At 37.2% G+C, this 13,469-nt stretch overlaps 1 pseudogene; it reads left to right on the forward strand.

Moving 5' to 3' along the window:
- Positions 4,421-5,427, forward strand: LOC102190896 (annotated as a pseudogene).

Consider the following 13,469-nt stretch of genomic DNA (forward strand, 5'->3'; position numbering starts at 1 on the left):
GAGGAAATTCTTGGAATTCCAAGATTCTACCAAATATTTACTACATTTATCAATTTACCATAAATGGCACCTCTGGTTTTTGGATCAATAATTCCTACTAAATTGCAAGTAAAACTTTTTTTCTTACATCTGTACGTAGCAAAGTATAAACATATATGGATATCAATATCATTGTGAATCAAATTAATTAGGATAAACAAATCTATATTTTCTGTTACCTAACTTACTCTGGTTTGTTCCAATCTAGAGGAAAGCAGTTTCACATTATTGAGCCAGTGAACCCTAAAGTGGAGTTTTATTTCAGTTATATTTCTTGAGAAAAGAAAAGTGACCTAGACTCTCAAAATATGGTTACTACCTACTTTGGCCACTAATGACCCAGACTTTCAAACTGGACATTAAAAAAAAAAATGGATATCAATATCCCATGAGAAAACTGCTTTTAGAAGGATATCTAGTTCTTTGCTTTACTGAAGATTACTTAATGTTTGTGTGTGATATTTCTCCAACAGAGAGCAAAATATTCATGGTTATTTTAAAAACTAGTTCAGCAATGTCTCCAATAATTATTCCCCAAACTTTAAACTTTTTATTCCGTATTGAGGTATAGCTGATACAATAATTTAATACAAATTACTTAGTATTCCATATCAGAAAAGGAGTCAAAAATAAAAGAGTTGTAGAGGATAAATTTAGTAACCACTTTGATAAGTATCAAATAAACAATATTTCTAACCACAGGAAATACTGGGTGCAGTAAAAATTGAATGGAAAGCTGTCAAAGGTTATTTTCATGTCCATTGGACATGAGTCTTTGACATATCTCAAGCTCTATAAGCATTTGCTTTTGGAAACAGAACTAATCTTCAATTGAATTTCTATAAAAAGTTCAGATATTTTCAGTGGGAAAAAAAAAGGCTTTAGCTCTAAAGCAATGACTGAATTTATCAAAAATCTTTAATGCCATTTTTATTTGTATGATGCACATTTAAGTTTTCAAAGAATTTTTAATTGAGATGTTGAGAATTATGTTTTCCAGTTACCACAGGCCATTAAATTGTGAGTTAGACAAAAAATGTAATCAGAGCACTCGATAATGTGTGTGTCGTGGATGGCAAAATAGAGGTGGAAAAAGAGAGAGGAGGAGAAACTCAGACAGATATGGTCTTAAAAAGAGCTTAATGTTACTAATTTCAACACAGACAATTTAAAATGTGTGAAAATTTTAAATATTTGAAAGTACTTAAAATATTTGCTTTCACAGTAGTTGCAGTGCACAGGCTTAGCTGTCCCGCAGCATGTGGGATCATCCTACCAGGGATCAAACTCATCTCCGCTGCATTGACAGGCAGATTCTTTACCACTGAGCCACCAGAGAAGCCCTGCTGAATGGTTTTGAAAATAGTAATATAAAAAACTCAGGTTATAGAAATATTTATCTCTGCCCCATTATCCTCATTATTAATACATCTTCTTTATATTAGTTGCAGGATTTTTATAAAGGTAAAATAAAATAGAAAAGCATAATTGCTTCATAAAATTGAAGCAACCATGTGCATGGGAGGAAGTACTCCTATCAAAGTATAGTTTTGTTTCCCCCCCCCCCCCAAATTGTGGAGTGTGGCCATTGAACCTATTTAAAGGAAAGAGTAGGAAGTAGTCATATTAAATTCTCTCTTTTATTTTTTGATTATATCTGTTTTTGTCTTTTGCTGTTCACTTGCTAAGTCGTGTACGACTCTTTGCGACACCACAAAGTGCAGCATGCCAGTATTCTCTGCCCATCACTAGCTCTGAGTTTGCTCAAACGCTTGTCCATTGAGTCGTGATGCCATTCAGCCATTTCATCCTCTGTTGCCTACTTCTTTTGTCTTCAATTTTTCCCAGTATATGGATCTTTTCCATTGTGTCAGCTCTTTGCATCAGGTGACCAAAGTATTGGAGCTTCAGCTTCAGCATCAATCCTCCCAATGAATATTCAGGGCTGATTTCCTTTAGGATGGACTGATTTGATCTCCTTTCTGTCTCAGGGACTCTCAAGAGTTTCCAGCACAGTAGTTCAAAAGTGTCAGTTCTTCAGCGCTCAACCTTCCTAATGGTCCAACTCTCACATCCATGCATGATTACTGGAAAAACCATAGCTTTGTCTATAGGAACCTTTGTTGTATTTTTGTCTTCGTTAATTGTTAAATGTAATACAGTGACCAAACAGGTGCTAGTATTTGGGGCATAAGTGTAGAGATGTAAAGACTAGATAAGTATCTTTATGCCATTGAGATGGAAGCTTCGTATATTCTAAATGAATATTTTCCAAAGGGACTCATCATTCTGCTGAGTGAAAGAATTAGTCGCTCAGTCATGCCTGACTCTTTGTGCCCCATTGATTGCATCATCCATGGGATTTCCAGGCAAGAATACTGGAGTTGGCTGCCATTTCATACTCCAGGAGATCTTCCCCACCCAGGGACTGAACCCGGGTCTACCTATATTGCAAGTGGATTCTGTACCAATAAGTCAGAGAAACCCAAGTGCTCTGGAAAGAGTACTCCTGTTATTTACATAACTTCTGATTCTCTAATTATTGTATTTTCCTCCCAAAGATCGAAGGTACAGATTTAAGCCCTGCAAATTATTTCTTTGAGAAATTAACAGAAAATGTTGGATCTAATCCATCTCCATAATTTGGGTGTAGCACATACATTCCAGAAAAATTCAGAGATTTGCTACCTTGTAGCTTCCAAGGGTATTCATGCTTCTTAGCCTGTTAAGGGGACTTTCAGTTTATTTGAGTGGCTGCTAATAAAATTTTTTAAAAAAATTAATGTTTTCTTTTGTACTATAAAAAAAAATCAACCTTGTAGAAAATTCATCCTTGAAAATATATCTATAGGTTTATTTGATTTCTCTTGAAAGCCTTTTGTCTCTGCATGTTCACTCTATCTGAAAGCACTCTTTTACCCTTGTCCTTGTAGAAAATACTGTTTTCCTTCAAGCTCTTGTTAAATGTTATTATTCTTTGATCCATATACTGATTCTAGAACACAATGAGTTACTCCATTCAAATCTTTATTATTGAACTAATCACTTCTAATGTTATTTTTCTCTTCATTTATCTCCTTTACCATGAAGACACCAAACAGCTCTTTTGAGGCAAGCACTGTTACCATTCACCTTTATTTCTCTGGCAAAGTGACTTGTATACATGTAGGATTGACTGCTTTTGGTGTACAAAGATTAGCTTATTATAGTGACTAACTCATATGCCATCTTGGAAGTATCACAAAATTAAAGTAGCTAACTTCTGAGGGTTCTTCATTCAACCTCTAAGAATAACTTAGATACTTGGAAATATAGTCAATATATTGTTCTCTGCATTTCAATAGATCAATCACACAGATTTCTTTTGTTATGCTCTGGTTAAGAATAGATTTAAAATTCAGATTATTTGCCAATACAGTATTTTGTAAGTTTACATTAAAAAAATAAATTCTAATATCTCTTTAAATTTGGAAGCTCTTGAAATCTTCGCTCTTAAGACTTTCCTGGTGGCTCAGACAGTAAAGTGTCTGCCTACAATGTGGGAGACCTGGGTTCAATCCCTGGGTCGGGAAGATCCTCTGGAGAAGAAATGGCAACCCACTCCAGTACTTGCCAGGAGAATCCCATGGATGGAGGAGCCTGGTGGGCTACAGTCCATGGTGTTGCAAAGAGTCGGACATGACTGAGCGACTTCACTCACTCACCCACTCACTCACTCAAACTCTACATTATGAAAGATTCTATCTCTGTTGATTCGTTTTTTTGTTTTATAACTTCTGGACATTGTAAGTCTGTAAGGAAGATAATTGAACTATTTATTATATAAAACAGCCTATATTGAATTAATTGAACTATATATGGCTAGGAAGGTTAGAGTCAAATTTCTGTTCCACTAGCAGTACAAAGTCTGACACTGTTTCCACTGTTTCCCCATCTATTTCCCATGAAGTGATGGGACTGGATGCCATGATCCTCATTTTCTGAATGTTGAGCTTTAAGCCAACTTTTTCACTCTCTACTTTCACTTCCATCAAGAGGCTTTTTAGTTCCTCTTCACTTTCTGCCATAAAGGTGGTGTCATCTGCATATCTGAGGTTATTGCTATTTCTCCTGGCAATCTTGATTCCAGGTTGTGTTTCTTCCAGTCCAGGGTTTCTCATGATGTACTCTGCATATAAGTTAAATAAGCAGGGTGACAATATTAGGGGTTATGACCTATTAAAAGTCTTACCTCCTACAGTCTTAGACTATGTCTGATAATAGCTATGTGTGAAGGTAACTGAGGGTAGAAGAAAGAGAGAAAAGGAATACAAGAAAGAGAGAGAAGAAATGTATGATGGGCTTCTCATTCACTTCTTATTTTAATTTATCTAAATGATCAATGGTGACATCTAAGAAAATGGGCAGAGGAAATTCCACTGTGGTGACTGAATTTGTTTTCTTAGGATTAACAGATCGTCCAGATCTTCAGCCCATTCCCTTTGTGCTGTTCCTGGGGATCTATCTGATCACCATGGGAGGGAACGTTGGGATGTTGCTATTGATAAGGACAGATTTACGCCTCCACACCCCTATGTACTTCTTTCTTGCCAGTTTGCCCTGCTTGGATTTGTGCTATTCCACTAATGTAAGTCCCAAGATGTTGGTGAACTTCTTATCAGAGGAAGAAAAAAAAAATTCCTACACTGCTTGTTTAATCCAGTGTTATTTTTTCATTGCCATGGTGATTACTGAACATTATGTGCTAGCTGTGATGGCTTATGATAGGTACATGGCCATCTGTAATCCTTTGATTTATAGCAGCAAGATGTCCAAGGGGGTCTGCATTCACCTGATTGCTGGTCCATACACCTGCAGGCTCTTAGTGGCCTGATGGAAAGCATGTGGACACACCACTTGACCTTCTGTGGCTCCAATGTCATTAGTCACTTCTATTGCTCTGACCCACCCCTCATTTGACTCTCCTGCTCTGACACTTACATAAAGAAGACATCCGTGTTTCTGATGGCTGGATTTAACCTCTCCAATTCTTCTTGTAACCCTCATCTCCTACATCTTCATTCTCACTGCCATCCTGAGGATGCGCTCTGCTGAAGGCAGGCACAAAGCTTTTCCACCTGTGGGTCCCATCTGCAGGCAGTGACTGTGTTTCATGGGAGCCTGTTCTGTATGTACGTTAGACTTCCCACAGACCAGTCAGGGGAACGGTCTAAAATCATTGCTCTTTTCTACCCTTCTGTAAGCCCTATGTTTAACCCCATCATTTATAGTTTGAGGAACAAGGACGTGAAACAAGCTTTTCAGAAACGTATCAGAAGAAAGTTGCAGTGTCTTTTTCTCTACATATTAAATAAAAGTTGTATTTATGGGAACTGGACCCAAGTTTAACTTGATTACTGAAATGTTAATTTTAAATCCATGATTAAAAGCTATAAGATATGACAGAATAGTTAAAGACTCAATTTGTAATTTCACATGTGACACGTGTCCATTGTGTGTAAAGTGAGTGAAGTCGCTCGTTCATGTCCGACTGTGACCCTATGGACTGTAGCCCACCAGTTTCCTCCATCCATGCTATTTTTCAGGAAAATTACTGGAATGGGTTGCCATTTCCTGCTCCAGGGAATTTTCTTGACCCAGGAATTAAACCTGGGTCTCCCACATTGCAGGCAGACTCTCTACAATCTGAGAAACCAGGGAATCGTGTAGAAGGTTGGGCATTATATTTGTAGGTATTTCACATTTATGTTTATATCTGTATATGTACATTAATTTTATAATAAAAGGTACACATTCTCATAGTAAAACATTTAATCTCTAAAAGAATATAAAGTAAAAGACTTCCTTTTCTTTGTCCCAATCTGATCTTCCATTCTCAATTCTCAAATTTACCACTATTAACAAATCTTTATAATTCCAGAATATTTGTCTATATCCACAAATCAATGTATGGTATGGCCATATATATATATATATACACACAAAACTGTTAATAACACATATTATCTATGGTGAGCTAAATTTTAGTAGTTTATAATTTTGTGGTACTTACCATGCAGGCGCTTTGAACACATGGTTTAGAAGAATGTGATCACAACTTCTGATAAGACACTTGGGGAGACAATGTACGATGGTACCCTCATGTCCATGACTGACATCTATTTATTTTTCTCCACCTGTGACAGTCATTTTCAAAAGACATTTTCCTCCTTAGGCCATAATGGGAAGTAAAACTTTCCAAACAATTTATTTTTACATATTAACTGCTGAAACAAAGAATCAGTTCAGTTCACTTCAGTTCAGTCTCTCAGTCGTGTCCGACTCTGCGAGCCCATGAATCGCAGTACGCCAGGCCTCCCTGTCCATCACCAACTCCCGGGGTTCACCCAAACTCATGTCCATCGAGTCAGTGATGCCATCCAGCCATCTTATCCTCTGTCATCTCCTTCTCCTCCTACTCCCAATCCCTCCCAGCATCAGAGTCTTTTTCAATGAGTCAGCGCTTCGTATCAGGTGGCCAAAGTACTGGAGTTTCAGCTTGAGCATCATTCCTTCCAAAGAAATCCCAGTGCTGATCTCCTTCAGAATGGACTGGTTGGATCTCCTTGCAGTCCAAGGGACTCTCAAGAGTCTTCTCCAACACCACAGTTCAAAAGCATCAATTCTTCAGGGCTCAGCTTTCTTCACAGTCCAACTCTCACATCCATACATGACCACTGGAAAAACCATAACTTGACTAGACAGACCTTTGTTGGCAAAGTAATGTCTCTGTTTTTTCTTTCTTTTTTTAAAATATAAATTTATTTATTTTAATTGGAGGTTAATTACTTTACAATATTGTATTGGTTTTGCAGTTCTAATGTCTGCTTTTGAATCTAGGTTGGTCATAACTTTCATTCCAAGGAGTAAGCCTCTTTTAATTTCATGGCTGCAGTCACCATCTTCAGTGATTTTGGAGCCCCCCAAAATAAAGTCTGACACTGTTTCCACTGTTTCCCCATCTATTTCCCATGAAGTGATGGGACCAGATGCCATGATCTTCATTTTCTGAATGTTGAGCTTTAAGCCAATTTTTTCACTCTCTTTTTTCACTTTCATCAAGAGGCTTTTTAGTTCCTCTTCGCTTTCTGCCAAAAGAATAGTTCATACAAAGATTTAGGGTTTACCTCTGGAGGAATTGTATCATCTCTAGAGCTTATCAACGTCATTCCAGCGTCCTAGAGTTTTCACGCTTTCTCTCCTCTCTGGTAATCTATTTCTTCAGGATGTGGCAGATATTTTCTGTCAATACCATAGTTCAAGTTTTACCCACAATTGTACTTTGTCACAATCAATTCTATATGTCCAATTTGTTGATTAATTATGGTGACTTACCTGTAAGTATTTTAATGTTAAAGATGCAAATATTAATACTAGTTGATTTGAAGTTCCATAGCTCAGGCAAAGTTGAGGAATGTTTAGTGGATATCTACAATGAGCCAAGAACAGCTTCGTGTACCAGTGAAACTGCAAGGAACACTAGTGTTGCACAGTTTTATGACACTGTAAAGATACAAGGCAACAGATTTTGTTAAGTGCTATAATAAAGAGAATGAAAAGGCTGATGCTATAGAGGAAAGAAGCCATTTACTCTGAGTAAATTGCAGTGAGTCTTATAATTGCACAAAACAAGAACTTGTTCATCTTTTTTTCACCTATCAAAATATACCCATAAGTCCCAGTTCAATATTATGTCAGACCAGGCAGGGTCTGAACAAAATCAGTGTTGGACGTTACTTTCAAAAAAAGTAGGATGACACAAATATTATTACCCCTCAACTGACACCTTTTTTTCCTCATTTGTATTTCAAAGCATCCTTTTCACCTTAGACCTTATTTTTGCTCAATATTTCTTGCAGAGTAATGTTTTTTATAGTTATTAATTCTATGCTATCCCATACCACTTCAATCTTTTCATTACTAGATATTGTTTTGAAATAACTTTAATTTGAAAGTTAGATTGCCTATAAATTCTGTAAAAACATGCATACAAATAACTAATCTTTTAACTTTTAACATCCAATTTATAGCTTGCTGAATTCTACCTAAATATCTAGAGATCTGTTGTTTTAAGCATACAAACATATTCAGTTGTGTAAAACTAGCCCTTTTATTATTTCAAATGTTGTGACTGAAAGGTCCATGTCTCTATCTTTACAATCTAGCCAGGTTTGATGCTAAATAGAGATTCAGTAATGATTGTAGCATTAAAAAATGCCCATTTTGAACATGAACAAAATATGTGTCTCCATTTTTGCATATATAATAAAGTTTTTGAGAGGACCAAGTGACTGTGAGGAAGCATTATTTTTAAGCCAACAGTACTGTTCAGAAATTCAGGTGACCCACGTTGTCATTGATATTTATGACTGACACTAGCAATATGGTTCTCATATTTATGCACTCATGCACACAAGTTTAAGGCTTAAGAGGATTTCACCCACTACTTTCATAAGTTGTTGTCACACTATCTAATCATCTCATCCTCTGCCACGCTCTTCTCCTGCTACCCCAGGTACTGCAGCACACCAGGCTTCCCTGACCTTCACCATCTCCCAGAGCTTGCTCAAACTCATGTCATCCAACCATCTCATCCTCTGCTGGCCCCTTCTCCTGCTGCCTTCAATCTTTCCCAGCATCAGAGTCTTTTCCAAAGAGTCTGCTCTTTGCATCAGATAGCCAAATTTAGGAGCTTCAGCTTCAGCATCAGTCCTTCCAATGAATATTCAGGACTGACTTCTTTTAGGATGGACTGGTTTGATCTCCTTGTCATCCAGTGAACTCTCAAGAATCTCCTCCAGCACCACAATTCAAAAGCATCAATTCTTTGACATGCAGCCTTCTCTATGCTCCAACTCTCACATCCATACATGACTACTGGGAAAGCCATAGCCTTGACTATATGGACCTTTGTCAGAAAAATGATGTCTTTGCTTTTTAATATGCTGTTAAGATTGGTCATAGCTATCCTTCCAAGGAGCAAGTGCCTTTTAATTTCATGGATACAGTCACCATCCACAGTGATTTTGGATCCCCAAAATATAAAGTCTGTCACTTATTTTCAAATTCTATTTGCCATAAAGTGATGGGACTGGATGCTGTGATCTTAGTTCTTTGAATGTTGAGTTTCAAGCCAGCTTTTTTTTTTTTTTTAATTGAAGGCTAATTACTTTACAATATTGTGGTGGTTTTTGCCATACATTGACATGAATCAGCCATGGGTGTATATGTGTTCCCCGTTCTGAATCCCCTCCCACCCCCCTCCACATCCCATCCCATCCATCTGGGTCATCCCAGTGCACCAGCCCTGAGTACCCTGTCTCAAGCATCGAACCTGGAGTGCCAATCTGTTTCACATATGATAATATACATGTTTCAGTGCTATTCTCTCAAATCAAGCCAGCTTTTTCACTCTTCTCTTTAGCCCTCATCCAGAGGCTCTTTAATTCCTCTGCACTTTCTGCCATTAGAGCGGTATTATCTGCATATCTGATGCACTTTCCTAAGGAGCAATAACTGTGGTAAAATAGTTACATTTTCATTCCCACCTATCAGAAAGATCAGTGGCTCTAACTGACAGTTTTCTTTAATGAAAACCAGTCCTGGTGTATTTAAACAAATAGTTGCATATTCCAGGGAACAGTAATGCTATAAGTCTAATATTTTTATTCCTACCTATTTTCTTTGGAGTAGTGGATATTTGAAGAATATTTCGACTTTCACACTCACACATGTACACATGGAGGAGAGAGAAAGAAATAATCATACTTTTCAAAGATTAGGCACTGTTTTAATATTGGTTTGGCCAAAATGCTCATTCGAGTTCTTCCATAAGACGTTGCAGAAAACCGGAACGAATCTTTCTGGCCAACTTAATACCTGTTGTTTCACTTAATGTTATCACCAATATTATTATTTCAGTATTATAGTCCCTAATTTAGAGGTGAGCATACAGAGACTACAGATTACTAACATAAAATCACATAACTTAGAAGAGCATTTCAAATATATTTGATTTCCAAGTTTATTGCTTTTTTTCTTTAATCTACTAAATCATCCTTTAGTTTAGTATCTTTTAGCGTGGGTGGCTGCAACGGCGCACAAGTGCGGCTGAGAGAAGCTACCCCACGTCCGAGGTCAGGGGCAGAAGCTGGGAGGACACCATGCCCGAGGGGCGGCGGCCAAGAGGAGCTACCCCATGCCCTAAGTCGAGGCAGCAGCCAAGAGTGCCAGGCTGCGATGGTGCAGGAACGGCCGAGAGGAGCTACCCCATGTCCGAGGTCGGGGCGGTGGCCGAGAGTGCCAGGCTGCGACAGCGCAGGAGGGCGGAGAGGAGCTACTTCACGTTCGAGGTCAGGAGGGGCAGAGGTGAGGAGATATCCCTCACGCACGGTAAGGAGCAGCTGCCCTTGGAAGGAATAGCTGATTCCCCATCTATTTCCCATGAAGTGATGGGACCGGATGCCATGATCTTCGTTTTCTGAATGTTGAGCTTTAAGCCAACTTTTTCACTCTCTTCTTTCACTTTCATCAAGAGGCTTTTTAGTTCTTCTTCACTTTCTGCCATAAGAGTGGTGTCATCTGCATATCTGAGGTTATTGATATTTCTCCCGGCAATCTTGATTCCAGCTTGTGTTTCTTCCAGTCCAGCATTTCTCATGATGTACTCTGCATATAAGTTAAATAAGCAGGGTGACAATATACAGCCTTGATGTACTCCTTTTCCTTTTTCGAACCAGTCTGTTGTTCCATGTCCAGTTCTAACTGTTGCTTCCTGACCTGCATATAGATTTCTCAAGAGGCAGGTCAGGTGGTCTGGTATTCCCATCTCTTTCAGAATTTTCCACAGTTTATTGTGGTCCACACAGTCAGAGGCTTTGGCATAGTCAATGAAGCAGAAATAGATGTTTTTTTGGAACTCTCTTGCTTTTTCCATGATCCAGCGGATGTTGGCAATTTGATCTCTGGTTTCTCTGCCTTTTCTAAAACCAGCTTGAACATCAGGGAGTTCACCGTTCACGTACTGCTGAAGCCTGGCTTGGAGAATTTTGAGCATTACTTTACTAGCGTGTGAGATGAGTGCAATTGTGTGGTAGTTTGAGCATTCTTTGGCATTGCCTTTCTTTGGAATTGAAATGAAAACTGACCTTTTCCAGTCCTGTGGTCACTGCTGAGTTTTCCAAATTTGCTGGCGTATTGAGTGCAGCACTTTCACAGCATCATCTCTCAGGATTTGAAACAGCTCCACTGGAATTCCATCACCTCCACTAGCTTTGTTCATAGTGATGCTTTCTAAGGACCACTTGACTTCACATTCCAGGCTATCTGGCTCTAGATTAGTGATCACATCATCATGATTATCTGGGTTGTGAAGATCTTTTTTGTACAGTTCTTCCGTGTGTTCTTGCCACCTCTTCTTAATATCTTCTGCTTCTGTTAGGTCCAGACCATTTCTGTCCTTTATCAAGCCCATCTTTGCATGAAATATTCCCTTGGAATCTCTAATTTTCTTGAAGGGATCTCTAGTCTTTCCCATTCTGTTGTTTTCCTCTATTTCTTTGCACTGATCACTGAAGAAGGGTTTCTTATCTCTTCTTGCTATTCTTTGGAACTCTGCATTCAGATGCTTATATCTTTCCTTTTCTCATTTGCTTTTCACCTCTCTTCTTTTCACAGCTATTTGTAAGGCCTCCTCTGACAGCCATTTTGCTTTTTTGGATTACTTTTCCATGGGGATGGTCTTGATCCCTGTCTCCTGTACAATGTCATGAACCTCATTCCATAGTTCATCAGGCACTCTATCTATCAGATCTTGGCCCTTAAATCTATTTCTCACTTCCACTGTATAATCATAAGGGATTTAATTTAGTTCATACCTGAATGGTCTAGCTTTTTTCCCCACTTATATAGTCAGTGTTTCCTAATAGGTATGTGATAGATAGAAGATAGATAGATAGAAGTATAGAGAACTTTTGCAAAGTGGAAATTACAATTTAAGTCTTATAATATGAAAAGAATTAGACATCATGTTAACATACTGATGGTATCATCAATGTGTATAATTTATTCATGTGTATTAAATCTATTTTTATTTTCTTAAACAGAAGAATTCATCTGGAAGTATTCTGAATAAATCAGACAAAAAAGAAGGATTTTAGCCTCCTGAAACTGACCAGTTGTTCAATTTTGCAACTTTTCTTCTTCATCTTATTCCTATTTCCCTGTATGCTCCTTCTTGTTGAAAATTTAGACCTAACTTTGAGGTTAACACCATCATGCTGTCACTTTGCCAATCTGCCAATCTCACACTTTCAGGTTGACATTTTGTTTAAAAAGGTCATTTACTTGTCCAACTTATTTGAAGAATATAATCTGATTACATTTCTGGTAACTCAAGGTTTAGTTCCTGCTGCTCTCTGTGACCATTACACCAATATAATTACATACTTTTCATGTTGTTTCATGTATTTTTCATTAGTTCCAAAATATACACTTATGTGGCTACCATTGCCTGCATATGTGATTTTTCATAGATTTGTACACAGCATCACAGTTGTTTTCTTCAGAGCCAGAGATACGAAGCAACATTATGGTGTCTTGCCACTTTGTAATTACTAAGATCAAATGAAATTTTTATTTATTATAGACCATATTTGTACTGCAAAATATGAATAGGAATATATGGTAATCTCAAAATTTTACATTTTTGCAAATGATTTTTCCATCTTTTTAATATTTGAAAACCAGAAAGATATCCCTACTTTTTAATCCTCTTATGAATATGGTACTTCCTGGGAAGAATGAATAGTAAAATTGAAGTAGTGTCTCTCCTATATGTTTGTGGTTCTTCATTTGAACTGCCAAATATTTGGAAAGAATATAAAGAATACCAAAGTTGAATTACTGCATATTTTTCTTTATTCATAAGCATGAAAAATCACTACCTGAAAAATTTGCATGGCTCATATTTGATTATCTTTTTCTACGGGATATTGTAAACATGATTTTAGTTTGTTTTATTTCAATAATAAAATAAAATAAAATATTATAAATTTTTAAGAATATTCAATCCAGAGTCAAGACTACTATTTATATCAGTGACTTATTTAAAACCCTTGGCTCTGAAGCCTTGATTTCTTATTTTTAAACTCATCTATCTCACATTCTACAAGTAGATGTTCAATGGAAATTTAATTGTTGAATAAATTTTCCTGAGTTTTAAAGAAATACAATACTCATTATTGAGCTTTGAAAATCAGAATACATGTAAAAGTAGTCATTGATTTGGAAACTGCAACATAGTTAAAATTATTGTTTATTTTGATGATCTTGGGTTGAGTAATCTATTACTTAAAAAATGGATTTTTTCCTAGAAAACTTCCTCTATTTGA

Source organism: Capra hircus, chromosome 15 (genome assembly GCF_001704415.2).
Source record: "Capra hircus breed San Clemente chromosome 15, ASM170441v1, whole genome shotgun sequence".
NCBI classification, from domain to species: domain Eukaryota; kingdom Metazoa; phylum Chordata; class Mammalia; order Artiodactyla; family Bovidae; genus Capra; species Capra hircus.